This window comes from Schistocerca nitens, chromosome 10, assembly GCF_023898315.1.
Source record: "Schistocerca nitens isolate TAMUIC-IGC-003100 chromosome 10, iqSchNite1.1, whole genome shotgun sequence".
Classification (NCBI taxonomy): domain Eukaryota; kingdom Metazoa; phylum Arthropoda; class Insecta; order Orthoptera; family Acrididae; genus Schistocerca; species Schistocerca nitens.
The window spans coordinates 177068162-177081537 of NC_064623.1; positions in this window are offsets into that span (position 1 = coordinate 177068162).

Below are 13376 nucleotides of genomic sequence, written 5' to 3' on the forward strand. Positions count from 1 at the left end.
CTGTCAGTGTGATCATGTGATGTATCTGACCCCAGGAATGTGTCAATAAAGTTTCCCCTTCCTGGGACAATGAATTCACGGTGTTCTTATTTCAATTTCCAGGAGTGTATTAAGGGCTGATATGTTGGATTAGTTTCTCCTATTCTTGAATCCATTATGACAAGAATGAAATGCCTGGATTCCACGCTCTCCTGTCATTATGATAGTTTCTGCCGTTCCTATCCTCGACACTAACTGACCTATGAGTCGTGTCTCCGTTCACGATATTGCTCTCATTACCCAATCCTTGTAACAAGTGCTGAAATGACGCGGAATCGTCTAAGCCTCTGCCTGCCATCGCTATACCTCTGCTCAATTTCACTGGCAACTTCGTTATACAGATCCTAAAGAGCTCCCCAGGTTCGTATGTCACATTCAAATATTTGTTTCGTCTGAACATTTCCTGATAGCACGACACTGAATCCCTTATGCCACCTTCGTTACGAGTTTGCATCATCAATATGCTTAGCGTAACCTGGTCCTGCTTACTTTTCGGCCTGAATTCATTTAAATAGCTACTACAGTCTTTAAGGTCTTCCTGCATTTTCGCTCTAGCCTCGTCCCTCAAATAGTTATACACAAACTTCGTTTTGCGGAGCAGTCCCCTCGATGAAGGTAATGAATCTTGAAACTGAGACAGCCTTGGACTATACCCAGTTGGGTCTGCCACCTGTTTTATCTGACACAACCGTTCTTCTGACTCTCTGAATTCGTCTTCCTCTTTCTGCCTATTTTCGCCTTTTGAGTTTATCTCACTCTCCCTCTGCAATCTACCTGGTGGTGTTTCACCTTCGCTTCTGCACGCTAATTGCAACTGTGTCAGTTCTTCACTATGTTTCCTACTTATTTCTAATTGTGCCTCTTTAAACTGTAATGGTGATTGTATCTCATCCTGATCGGCATAAACCTCTCGCTCGTACTGTCAGAACCTGTCTCGCCTCTTGTACTGATCATTTCTGTATCTGGACTAATCGTATTCATTCTGACCACTACCTCTTTGATTCGCTCATCCGGCAAAACGTCCCTACGTTCAGTAGTATTGCTCTCTATTGCACTTATTCGTACCTCCAAATTATTGACTTTTCCTTTCACAGCATCACATTCTTGCTGCACCGCATCCGGATTCTTCTCCCCCTCATCTAACCGATTATTAACTGCGGACAGACGCTCATCGATAACTGTGTGTAGCTTCCTCATTGCCTCTTTATTTCCCCTATCCATTGTTTCCAATCTCTCCTTAGTCTCCCTATCTCTCTCCTTATTATCTCTATTGATTGCTTCTAATCTTTCGTTATTTGCTTCCAATCCTTTCTTAGTTGCTTCAAATCGTTCCTTATTCTCCCTATCTCTCTCCTCATTCTTCCTATCTCTCTCCTTATTATCTCTCACCAAACTCTGTAACAACTGAAGCATCATATCGTCATTTGCAACTTTCGACGCGCTCACCTCGTTCGCCTGTGAAACCGTAGCCTCGCTAAGAGTAGCTGCACTTTCACTGCATACCTGTCCTAATCTCGGCTCGCCCGCGTCGTCGGGAAAGGCCCGCATTTGTGGACAAAGCCCGCCGCATAAAGGATCACCCAGGAGCGGTCCTGTGAACAATTCAACCCCTTCCGAGTGTTTGTCTTTCTCGCTCGTTAACACATGGTCAACAGCTACTTCCTGCTGCACTGCTACGTTCACGCCAGAATCGCTATTCTCCATGGTGACTACACTTTTAGACTGCGACCTAGTTACTACGGACATTACGCAAAAAAAATTATACCACGATCTTCCAGCCTTGTACGATATAGCAATTAAAAAAAATAAAAGATCCTCACCAATCCAGAAAGAAATTGCAAACAAAAAAAAATTTTACTTCTTAGCGCTATCACAATATATTCCATCAAAAAAATAAAAAAAATCTTAACAGCAATAATCCTGGCAACAAAATAATCCTAACAAAAGGAATCCTGGCAGGGTCGAAATTATGAGAGGCACCCACTTGCCTTTCTCATACTGTGGCATCAAGCAGTCAGGCCTGCAAGATGAGTGGTTTGCCAAGCGAGTGGATTCTTCCTTAATTTATCGAGCAACATGAATTCTCGTATCTTACTATTTAGTTACAAATTATCCTCCTGCATGAATAATACGCAACGGAAACACGCATCTGACTATCAGTGATTTATAGAACTCTGACTGCACACTACGCACTGGCAATACCACATTTACTTTTTGTCTTTGATTTAACGGCTTTTATATAAATTCGGGACATTATGACAACATACAATTTAATGAAAAAGGCCACCAATCTCTTTCTATTCACTATCTGATTTATTCCTAAACACACAAATTCTACAACCTACAACAAAATCACATGAGAAATTCCGCCCAGTGGGCATGGCTTTACGTTAGTGAATCTCTATACTATGGTCTCGTAATCTATTTACCGCAACAGTGCACTCCCTGGATCGGATGGTGGATCTTTTATTATACCTCACACTTCGCCTCTCACAATCATCCTCACGAAACTTTCCTCCAGATCGAGCGATACAGAAGGAACAGGCATACCCACAAATCTTTCGAAACTACCTTGCTACCCCCATGCAAAACACACATACCCAAATTACATGACATATACAACACAACAATATGAAATACAACACAGAGAACTGTTACAACATCATCACTTTTCGCTTTCCCACTTCAATCAATATCTATCCCAGTTTCACACGACACTGCCCCACTTTGTAATTCTACTTTCCTACTGTGAACTCTGGAGATAAACGCACGTCTTCCTGTGCAATGCAAGCCAAGTGGCGTTGCTGGAAAAACGGCCGACTCACCTTGATTCTCTCTCAGAGTTTAAATTTAGCGTCACACGGAATGATATTTCTTAAATACTTCAACTTATGATACACACGCTATTTCTTAAATATTTCAGCTTATTGTACACACGCTATTAATTCTTAAATATTTCAGCTTATTGTACACACGCTAGTATCTCAACTTATAACTACACGTGGGCTCATTGTGACCGTTGGTTTACTACAATCCCCTTAAAATTACCTGCCTCACTTTGTAATTTTCCCCACAAAAGTTCCTGGGAAAGAGAAATGATTAGTTCTAACTACTCTTAAATATTCCACAGCCATACCATGCCTCCACACTTTCATTACGGAGCACAACAAAAAAAACAAGTCTTTACAGCAGAAGGTTCAGCGCCAGAGTGCCGAAACATGGCCGTATTCCGGTTCTCTCGCACCTCTGTCGAAGTGGGAGAAGCACCTTGCTACCTTATTGGTCAGCCACCTTTCAGACGCTCAAAGCTCTGGTAACTTCCATCTCTTTGGTCCCACCAAAGGTGGCGAAAGGATCGACTCAAAGATGATCATATATTCCGATTCACTATCTGTGTTTAGCAGACGACCATACATTCATTCATTTCACAGATCTCACCAAACTGGATGTAGGGATTTATTTTGAGGGAGTGCACATGTGATCAATTAAATAAATAAATTGTCATTCTTTCCCACACTGGTATCCGGCTTCGCTGTATTAATTGAAATTGAGTTACTTCTACACAAAAAATGTGTTGTTCTGACAAGAATTTCGTACCTATTTTCAATGTTGGGCGGTACTGTACCCTTTCAACATGATGGACGGTACAACATACAGCAGCCTTAAGAAGGAAGCAATGGATCGCAGAAAATGGAGAGGCAAAGGACCTGCTAATATAGGAGAAAACTAATGATGATGACTTGTAACAATTCCCGAGAGAAAGGCGTGCAATGTGATGTTCGGGCATTACGATAGTACCAAAACAAATAACGGAGCGTTTTCTGAAGATTTTACCGAAAATTTCTACGTTTCATGTTTTCTCGTGTAATGTTGCTGCCAGACCTCGTCTCTTGTCATATATTATGGTCCTAGGTCAACTGCATTGCACCTGAAACAGTAACTAAAACGAGAGCCATAATATACCACACTTATCCATTGCTTTGACTTAGATGCTTCTGTTTTGTACAGAACAGAGTAACTGGATACCTTAGTGCGTACGTATCATAAATTGCCACTCGATACTTGTAACCATTCCTGAGAGAAAGACGCGCAATGTGATGCTCGGGCATTATGATAGTATTCATTTATTTGTTTGTCCCTATAAATCTCCATTTCAGTACATATATTGTACACAGGATTGGACAGAGAAACTTTTTTTCTATCGTTTTTTCAAACATGAAACACACATTATTTAAATTTTTATGACAAATGGGATCTATATAGTTAATAATAACAATTTCTTTAAAAACTGTATATTTTAGCTTATTTCTAGAATTAAAGATAAAAATTACATTTTTTCTTGCATGAGATTGGATAGTAGCAGTTTTTCAGAAGATAGGCTGTTGGGTTGGGTTCTTGGGGAAGGAGACCAGACATCGAGGTCATCGGTCTCATCGGATGAGGGAAGGAGGGGGAAGGAAATCGGCCGAGCCCTTTCAAAAGAACCATCCCGGCATTTGCATAGAGCGATTTAGGGAAATCACGGAAAACCTAAATCAGGATGGCCGGACACGGGATTGAACCGTCGTCCTGCCGAATGCGAGTCCAGTGTCTAAACACTGCGCCACCTCGCTCACAGACTTTTCAAAGCTCGGTAGTTCAGGCAGAGATTTTATATGTCTTGGTAATCTGTTGTATAGTTTTGTCTCTGCATGATATCTCTCTAAGAGAATCATTTCATGTGAACGTTCAATGGTTTCTTCATTTGTGGTGGTAAACGGTCGTCTGGCTCCTTCATCGTGCGTAACATTTGTGCGACCATTTCAGACACTCTGTTGTGGAAAAACACTGTTCCTGTACTGTACTGAAGGTCTTCGATGAATTTCGGCCCCCGATACACCTTAAGACCACAAAAAACTGATCACTGAACGTTGCTCTTCTTTGGTGCAAATAGACAGTGGAGCAGCCTTGGTTAAGAGCACGGCAGCGATAACGAAACTAACCTAGCAGCTTGAAAAATGCAAAGATACAGCAACAAATAAACAAAGCATGCGTCATCAACGTAAAACGACAGTACTACCAAAATAAAAAGAAATTTAACTAAAATGCGGATAATACTTGACTTACCCTCGTACTACGGTATCTGGTCGCTTCGTTCGGTACAAAATAGAACTTTTACAACTATGCAGTCGACAAGTAAGTCATATTACGGCTCATGTTTTGGCCATCGAAAACTCACTTATTGACCGTTTAGTAGCCATGCACTTGTCCTAGAACCGTAGCACAGGGTGCGGCGCGTGAACTTCCTTATTTGAAACATGCAATACACAGCAGCTGTTAATCGTTGTCACGTAGGTTTCAGTGCAACGTTTCTTTTAAGGTTAGTTTAGTAGCGATCATGCAGTGGGCAAGAGAGGAACGCGCGATAGCCATTGTGGCTTACTTTTCGAATGGACATTCGGTGATCGGAGTTCAGCGTGCATTCAGGAAACAGTTCAAGATCGTGCCTTCACGTCGTGTTCCTGATGGTAAATCAACTGTTATGCGGGTAGAGACCTTTATGGATACTGGAAGTGTGCAGAAAAAGAAACCAGGACCTTCAAGAACCACCAGAATGCATGAAAACATCGAGAGGGTAAGGATGTCGATTTTTAATTCTCCCAAGCGATCTACACCCAAATATGCAGCTGTTCTTTCAATTTCTGAACGCACAGTGAGACAAATTCTTCATGAAATTTCATCCATGTAAACTGTCAGTGGTGCACACATTTCATCCGCTCGTGAAAAAGTGTGTATGAAGCCTTGGTCAATGAACTGCCTTACGACGTCTTCGTGTTCTTCAATGAAGAGGCACATTTTCATTTGTCTGGCTGCTTTTTTTTTTCTTTATTGCCCATATGGGCAGGGGAGGGCTGTCAGCGGCACAATCCGTCGCTCTTCAGCCGAGTGACATGACAACTAATACAAGAATAAAATGTTACATATAAGGCGATAGGACAATAGAGACGTACATGGGGGACAATCAAAAAAGTCGACATAAAATTAAAAAAACACAGGTGGCGATTCTTAGAACACAAAAAAGACAGTGAGGTCACATGCACATGTTAAAAGTTGGCCACAGTATTAAAAACACTCTAGAAAAACACACTTTAAACCCACTTGGAGCACACACAATGAAGAATAAAACTGCCAGGTGGGACCTGCCAAGGGAGAGGCCTGAGAGGATTTAAAAGGAGGGGAGAGCAAGGGGTAGCAGGGGAGGCGGCGGGATGAAGAGAGTAGGGGCGTCAGCGGGTGCAACAAGAGGCAGGATACATGTGGGGCAGGAGATGAAGACAGGGCAGGAGGGAGTGCAGAGACACTGAAGGGGAGCAGAAGAGAGGGAGGGGGAGCAGGAGTGGAAAGCCGGAGAAGGGAGGCGAGCCCTGAGGAGGAGGCAGGATAAAGATGGGGTTAGAGTTGGTAGGAAGGGTGGATGTCAGGGCAAAGCTCATCATCCGGGAGGGGTAGATGGTGGAAGTTGCAATGGGTAAGGAGGCGGAGGGTGTGCAGATAGAGAGAGGGTGGGACACAATGGTAAAGGCACGGCAATGGGCTGGGGGTGGAGAGGAAGGGTGACACCAGGGGGTGAGGGGGGTGAGGGGGATCAAAGCGGCAGAGAATATATAGTGTGCGGAAGTGTTCAAGGAAAAGGAGATGAGGTCGTAGAGGATATGCGTGGGGGACGGAAGGCGGATGTGGAAGGCGAGGTGGAGTGCACGGTGTTCGAGGATTTGGAGGGATTCATAGAACCTGGGAGGGGTCTGGCTGCGTGAATAAACAAAATACACTCCTGGAAATTGAAATAAGAACACCGTGAATTCATTGTCCCAGGAAGGGGAAACTTTATTGACACATTCCTGGGGTCACATACATCACATGATCACACTGACAGAACAACAGGCACATAGACACAGGCAACAGAGCATGCACAATGTCGGCACTAGTACAGTGTATATCCACCTTTCGCAGCAATGCAGGCTGCTATTCTCCCATGGAGACGATCGTAGAGATGCTGGATGTAGTCCTGTGGAACGGCTTGCCATGCCATTTCCACCTGGCGCCTCAGTTGGACCAGCGTTCGTGCTGGACGTGCAGACCGCGTGAGACGACGCTTCATCCAGTCCCAAACATGCTCAATGGGGGACAGATCCGGAGATCTTGCTGGCCAGGGTAGTTGACTTACACCTTCTAGAGCACGTTGGGTGGCACGGGATACATGCGGACGTGCATTGTCCTGTTGGAACAGCAAGTTCCCTTGGCGGCCTAGGAATGGTAGAACGATGGGTTCGATGACGGTTTGGATGTACCGTGCACTATTCAGTGTCCCCTCGACGATCACCAGTGGTGTATGGCCAGTGTAGGAGATCGCTCCCCACACCATGATGCCGGGTGTTGGCCCTGTGTGCCTCGGTCGTATGCAGTCCTGATTGTGGCGCTCACCTGCACGGCGCCAAACACGCATACGACCATCATTGGCACCAAGGCAGAAGCGACTCTCATCGCTGAAGACGACACGTCTTCATTCGTCCCTCCATTCACGCCTGTCGCGACACCACTGGAGGCGGGCTGCACGATGTTGGGGCGTGAGCGGAAGACGGCCTAACGGTGTGCGGGACCGTAGCCCAGCTTCATGGAGACGGTTGCGAATGGTCCTCGCCGATACCCCAGGAGCAACAGTGTCCCTAATTTGCTGGGAAGTGGCGGTGCGGTCCCCTACGGCACTGCGTAGGATCCTACGGTGTTGGCGTGCATCCGTGCGTCGCTGCGGTCCGGTCCCAGGTCGACGGGCACGTGCACCTTCCGCCGACCACTGGCGACAACATCGATGTACTGTGGAGACCTCACGCCCCACGTGTTGAGCAATTCGGCGGTACGTCCACCCGGCCTCCCGCATGCCCACTATACGCCCTCGCTCAAAGTCCGTCAACTGCACATACGGTTCACGTCCACGCTGTCGCGGCATGCTACCAGTGTTAAAGACTGCGATGGAGCTCCGTATGCCACGGCAAACTGGCTGACACTGACGGCGGCGGTGCACAAATGCTGCGCAGCTAGCGCCATTCGACGGCCAACACCGCGGTTCCTGGTGTGTCCGCTGTGCCGTGCGTGTGATCATTGCTTGTACAGCCCTCTCGCAGTGTCCGGAGCAAGTATGGTGGGTCTGACACACCGGTGTCAATGTGTTCTTTTTTCCATTTCCAGGAGTATACATGTGCGTCAGTGAAAAAGACCAATAAAAAGGTGTTAGCATGTGGACGTAATGTGCTGTTCCAGTCTCTTCTGTACCTAAGTCCATCACCGTTCCCTTTGGATCCCTACGTAATTCGGTGCTCTCCGATACACACGATCGAACAGCGGAGGAGTGGTACTCAAGCGTCAACTTTAGGTTACAATATCTCCGGATGTAATTAACATATTACAATGCAACAAACGGCACTGATTACGTATTTGTTTATATGTTCAGATGTGCTAACAAAACTAACGGGGTTCCATTTAAAAAAACGTAGGTTTGTGTTAAAAAACATACTACCGTGCATTTTTGTATGGTTTGTATTAAACAATTACACTAGCCCCTCTCCTCACGTTCGGTCTGTGGAATCGGTTCGTCAGTATTTGATGTGGTTTACGAAATATATCCAGTGGTAACGTTAGGTGACTCGCCCTGTATAATCGTAAATAACGTCGCTGTCGTATCCGAAGATTGGCGGCTACCGTGTGCCCAGGAATCATTTTCAGTATAAGCAATTTAGAAATATATTGTAGAAACAGCAAATTTGTCAACTAATTATGCTAACTCTGCATCCTCAACCACAAGATCGCATCTAGTCCGAGCTAAGCTGTTATACATTTTGATATTATATCTTTACGCTTTGTGATATAAAATGAAGATGAGGAGAAAAAAATAGAGGAAAGATTGTAATATTAGCTTCCATTTTATTTCAAATTGTTGCCACCCTTCTAGGCTTATCTAAATGGTTATATTGTGTGTCATCTGTTATTTGTGCGGCTATTGCAATATTGTTACATATAACCATGCTCTTGTAACATTTCATTTTATGATGGTTGTAAACTGATAACGGCTGAACTGCTTACGATCTAATACTGTGCCGCTACGTTAAAAAAATACAAAAATCCCTTTTATTGTGTAGTAGTTCCTTGTTGTTGCCATTAATCTAGGCCCACCTAAATGATTTTGTAGTGTGTCTTTTATTGGTTCAAATGGCTCTGAGCACTATGCGACTTAACTTCTGAGGTCATCAGTCGCCTAGAACTTAGAACTAATTAAACCTAACTAACCTAAGGACATCACACACATCCATGCCCGAGGCAGGATTCGAATCTGCGACCGTAGCGGTCACGCGGTTCCAGACTGGAGAGCCTAGAACCGCACGGCCACACCGGCCGGCTGTCTTTTATTAAGCATACTTCTATTCTAATATGACATTTGGTGATACTTACGAAACATTTTATTTAATGTTGGTTTTAAACTTATTCTTTCACAAATTATATTACATTTCTGATCTACATCGGTTCTCCCTTGGTAACGCGTTTTGAATCGTTACTATCGTCTCCATACGCTCCCTATGTCCTTTTTCTTCAAATAGCACGTCACTCTGCTGCAACTGTGGTCCGTGAGCCAAAATCAACGGTAAGTAGATCTGACTGTTCCTCGTTTGTGGTTTTCATATCATTCCCCGAGAAGTCCTCATCCCTGCCGCCAAATTGCTCCATTGTATGACTAAGTCTGTCACGATTGTCCTCTTGTAACGAACGTGCTTTGCTCCTCATTAGTATTCAGGAGGTATTAACTTCACCTGAATTTGGGCTATGTCATGCATGAGTGTACCACATGGTCTGTGACGTAATTACCTAACCAATTTCAGTACAAATTTCCCTTCCAAAATATATACACACGTACAAAAATATGTAAATATACAAGCTCACAAACGCAGTGGAAACGCAGATGTTGAGAGGCGACCAAAAAAAAATAAAAAATAAAAAAGGACCTGGTGCAAAAGCCATGAAGCCAAGATTTAGCATGGAAGGTAATTACTATATGGGAAAGAAGACATAACGATTATTAAATTCACTTCTGCAAGACTGTAGCTAATGCAGAATTAAGAAGAAAAAAAACGAGAAGGAAAAAAAAAAGTTTCCCTTTGGTTGACTGGGATAAGAAAAGCTTTATGTATAATCCAAATATTCTAATGGGTTCTTTTCTAAGGCAAAGGGTCGACAATTATGGAAACAAGCTACAGGCTCCTCTCAGTGAGAACACATGTGGAATCCAAAAGATGGCGATGTGATGCTCTAATGCAAATTCCAACCAAGAGATCCCATACTAATTAGCGCAATGACCTCTGCTCTCTTAAATTTGATCCTATTGCGAGACCTGCATGGGGGCTTAGCTTCAAATAATAATTTAATGGGTTGGTTAAGTAAAAAAATAGTGATTGGTAGGAGTTAAGGTAGGACTCCCTGATGAACTGATGCATGTAATCTGTCTCGTTATCACATTTATTGTTTCAAACGTAATATATTAGTTCTGAGTAATATTTTATCAAAATAACGATTGTGATGACAAATTTACGAGGGTCACTCCAAAAGAAATGCACACTATTTTTGTAAAAATACAGTTTTCATTCTGCATGTGTGAAAGTTTTACACTGTGTAGATACATCCTTCCCGCTTGTTTTCAAACTTAGTTCAACCTGTCCCCGTGAGTGACGCTGTCACAGCATGTCTTCAAGATGGTTGCTATACTTGACATTCGTCAGAAGCAACGTGCTGCCATAGAATTCCTGTGCTGTGAAAACGAGACAGTGGGAAACATCCACAAGAGGTTGAAAAAGGTGTATGGAGATGCTGCTGTCGATCGCAGTACAGTTAGTCGGGGTGCAAGCAGGTTACGTGATGAAAGTGGGCACGGCAATATTGAGGATTGTCCTCACAGCGGAAGGCCTCGTACTGCACACACTCCAGACAATGTGCAGAGAGTTAACGAATTGGTTACTGCTGACAGACGCATCACACTGAACCAATTGTCATGGTACGTTCGGATAGTGGAAGGAAGTGTTTGCAGAATACTGAAAGTGTTGGCGTTAAAAAAGGTTTGTGCCAGGTGGGTTCCCAGGATGTTGACAGTGGCTCACAAAGAAACGAGAAAGACGGTATGCAGCGCAAAGTTTTGGAACAGTACGAGAATGGTGGAGATGAATTTCTTGGAAGAACTGTGACAGCTGATGAAACATGGCTCCATCATTTTTCACCAGAGACGAAGAGGCAATCAATGGAGTGGCATCATGCAAATTCACCCAAGAAAAAAAAATTCAAAAGCTCACTTTCTGCTGGAAAAGTTATGGCTACGGTGTTTTTCGATTCCGAAGGACTCTTGCTTGTGGACATCATGCCAAGTGTAACCACCATGAATTCTGATGCATATGTGACGACACTGAAGAAACTTCAAGCTCGACTGAGTCGTGTTCGACCACATCGGCAAAAGCAGGATGTTTGGCGGTTGCACGACAATGCACGGCCACATGTCAGTCAAAAAACGATGGAAGCGATCACAAAACTCGGATGGACAACACTGAAACACCCGCCTTACAGTCCTGACCTGGCTCCATGTGACTATCATCTCTTTGGGAAACTGAAAGACTCTCTTCGTGGAAAAAGGTTTGAAGATGATGACTCCCTTATGCCCACTGCCAAACAGTGGCTCCAACAGGTTGGGTCAGAATTTTACCGTGCGGGTATACAGGCGCTGGTTCCAAGATGGCGTAAGGCAGTTGAGAAATGAAAATATTGCTCCTAATGGATGTATCTACACACTGTAAAAATTTCAAACATGTAGAATAAAAGATGGATTAAAAAAAAAGTGTGCATTTCTTTTGGAGTGACCCTTGTACAAAATAATCTGCAAACAGAGAATAAGTGACGGAGCAGTCGGCAGATCCCTCCATCTATCAATACTGCACAAAACCCACTGACATTCCTCTAGTGCAAATGAGGGAGCAGAAAATGCAAATTAAATCACAAATTGAGTTAAGAAATTGTAAACCGGGCACTATACCTGGCTATTACCGATCAAGGAAGTAGTAAAAAAACCCAGAGGTGTGGGAGCTCTAACTACAGAGCAGATCACGACAAGCCACAGCTGCGTACGTTAGCTGCCAAATACTGCACGTTGACGCTTCGCTGACGGCAGCTGCGAGACGAAATCGCCTGTGCGCCGAGTAGGTAGCCTCCAAACTGGAAATCGATCGATGTGCATCCGCAAAACATTATGAGTAGTGATTGGCCAGATGACCGGACAAGCAATCATCTATCAGAAACCTCTCCAGCAGGAGCTGAAGAGTGACATGACCGTCCAGGGCGACAGTCACGATGTCTCCGAGAACTGCTCTTCCACAGCACAGAGTGAGGTTTTGATTCACTGTGTGAGATGCTGGCCCGTGCTGCCGTTCAGCAACTGAAGCACCAATCCTAGCATTCTAACAGGTGCGCTAAGCCTCCCACTACCACGCTTGTTAGCTTTCCTGTCAATGAATGAACTTCCCATCAATTCGGCCAAAGGCGGGAATCTTTAGGTGACGTCACTGTCGTGTTGTCAATCTCAGCTCCCCTGTGTGCGAGCGGCGCCGTATCGGTGGTCCGCCCGCACCTGGGTGGCTGTTTCTGTGGAAGTCCTCAGCTTGTGGAGCCAAGCCATGTCCTCTTATTTACAACACGAGCATCACGCCAAAATGCAGTTTTCTGCCGTGGTGATGACTGAAAGAGTTCATTGCATTGTACCCCGAATCACAACATCAAGGAGGGTCCCGCTAGTGGCACCTGAACACAAAGGTCGAAAGCCAACATTGTCCCTGATCATCAGTCACTGTCTTGTTGAGCCAGGAGCCCCAGTACCCTCATGTAATAGCTGCTTTTATTGTGTGAGGCAGGTGAAGTGTGCACCCTTGAAAGTTTCTGCATATTGTTATTGAAACATCCCACAGCTTGCGCGATGAAGCCGTGTCCTTTTGTTCATGACATCAGCCTCTCGCTGAAAGGAGTTTCCTGCGGTGGTGACAACTGTGAGAGTTCATTGCCCTGAATCCCGAGAATAAGGTGGCTGCTCCACTTGAACCAAAAGCCCACATTGTCTATATCAGCAGTCACTGACTTGTTAGGCCGCAAGTCCAATTCCGGCTTGAAGCGTGTGTGGTAGGTTATGTCTGTGCCTGTGAGAGTCTCCGTGAATTGTTACTGAAAAAGCCTGCTGCTTGTTTTGCCATGCCATGCCCTTTTGTTCACGACACAAGCCTCTCTCTGAA